This window comes from Hipposideros armiger, unplaced genomic scaffold (genome assembly GCF_001890085.2).
Source record: "Hipposideros armiger isolate ML-2016 unplaced genomic scaffold, ASM189008v1 scaffold_689, whole genome shotgun sequence".
Taxonomy (NCBI): domain Eukaryota; kingdom Metazoa; phylum Chordata; class Mammalia; order Chiroptera; family Hipposideridae; genus Hipposideros; species Hipposideros armiger.
The window spans coordinates 253,475-255,733 of record NW_017732039.1 but is presented as its reverse complement, the minus strand read 5'-3'; positions in this window follow the sequence as shown (position 1 = coordinate 255,733).

Here is a 2,259-nt window from a genome sequence, read left to right as displayed (position 1 = left end):
TTATGAACATGATAAAGCAGCTTTATTAAATTATTACAGTTACGTTTTAAATGGTGTTATCTGCCACATGGTTTCCTTTTATCTAGTGGTTCTCTGTTTCCCCCTTAAATGTGTTTTCTCTGCTTCAAAAATTTAATGCATTTTAGTATTAAAGGCTATTATGGAAAAATTATTAAGTGTTCAGTGAAATGTGTCTTGGAGAGTGTTGGTTGGCTTGGGGGTAGGTGTCACACCGGGGCTCAGCTCCCGGCAGATGAATACAGGATTCGGTGAGACCGAAAAGGAACAACAGAGCCACAGATAGGGGGTTCATACCACTATATTATATTCTTTTTTTTTTTATTGGGGAATTGGGGGGATGGGAACAGTGCTGTGGAATTGGGGAAAGGGGAACAGACAAGTTGCTGTCGTTTTGTTCTTCAATCTAGTTGTGGAGGTCGTTGCTTCACTGGCCCAAGTTGGCACCATCATTGCGCTCTTCTCTGGCGAGGCAGATCAGTCGCCGGCTTCTGGACGGCCGCTCACTGCGGCTGCTGGCCGCTCACGCTGGCTGCTGGCCACACACGGTAGCCCATGGCAACCCACTGCCACAGGGACTGCAGCCCACACCGTCGCCGGCGACTCACGGCAGCCCAGCTCCAGGTTGAGCTGTTGTTCAGCATCTTAGCTGTGGAGGGCAGTGTCACTGGCCCTCATATGTGGGATCCGAACCGGGGCCCTCTGGCATCCCAAGCGAGTTCTTAACCATCGTGCCACTCGGCCGGCCCCACTATATTATATTCTTGATGTCAGCTGGTCAAGATATGAGAAGCAAACATCTGTCAATACCCCAACAAGGGGTCTTCCGGCACCACAGTCGGGCTGGCGGCCAGGCGAGACACAGGAAGTAGGATCCGAAGGATCCATCTGCAACACCCACACAGTTAAATACAAAATAGCAGTGGCTAATGGCCAACTGGCTACAGCTGATGCCAATTAGTTACATGAGTGCTTGCATATGCAGGTTACATAACCGAGCCAGCACCTTTCCACGTGAGGCCGAGAGCCTGGAAACTGCTCCACCTGGCCCTTTCCCTACAGTAGGGGTGGCTATTAGGCTTAGGAGATGACCAGCTCTTGGTGGGGTTACTGATGCTCAGGCCCAAAGGGTTCCTTTTCCTTTTCCATGTTACACAATCACCAACTCTCCAGCTCAGAGGCCACTCTCCTTCAGCTAGGCTCTAGTCATTTCCTGAGTACCTCTCCTCCTCCTCACCCCAGTGATATCTTTATCTATGGAGGAAGACCCATTCATATACAGAATGGTAAAGACTTTCCTGGGTGGTACTTTAAACAAGAACACTAAAACCATTCCTTAAACCATTTGGGGCAGACTTCACAGTGGGACGTCTCTGAAGAATTATTTTTTTTAAAAAAAGGTGAGAAATACTAGAGACTGACAAGGGAAAACAGTTTAAAACTTTGATGTCTTCGGGTTTGAAAGTGAAGCAACAGGAGAAGCTCTCACTTTGCACATGACAAAGCTGCAATGAAAACCCTGAAGAGCTTTCTTTATCCAAACTGTTATTCTCTGGGACTTAGCACTTGGGCTGCAAGTATTCATTCTGGCTACAACTGGCAAAAAAAAAAAATCAGAGTAGTGGGAAAAAAGAGGCATGGCAGAACATTTCCAAATAGTGTTTTTAAGTGGTTCAAGGCTAAATTGCTTCAGCATGACCTATTCTCTCTGGACAATTAAAAACGATCTCAAGGAAATCTGCTGTTTCCCTGGACCTCCATCTTCCTGTTATCTCTAGCCACCTGTATTAAATAAAGATTGCATCATATTCCCCAGAATTAGCCCTAAAGCCACAGCAACAACCAGCTATTTAGCACTGCAATTTAGCAGGTGTTACAACAGAAAGCAAACAAAGACTTGCTGGGATACACGAAGTCACACACACTGCTGTAGGTACAGATGTTTGGTCCAAGTCACAAATGTTCATAAAGATGTATGGGAATGAGGATGGTCTGTCACTGGCTTGAAGACCATTACATCATTGGCCATTGTAAGTGCCTCTGGTTAGCCCACACCACAAGCATGAAGAAAAGTTTCTTTGATCCTCTTTCAACTACGTTTTTGTTTTTGTTATTTTTTTGTTTTTCCCCCCAAAAGGGAATGGCAACTCCTTCTTAAAAATGAGATCCTTCAAAGGATGAGAAAGTCAATTCTCACATGATGAGAGGCATTCACATATACAACATAGGTCTGTCTATCCA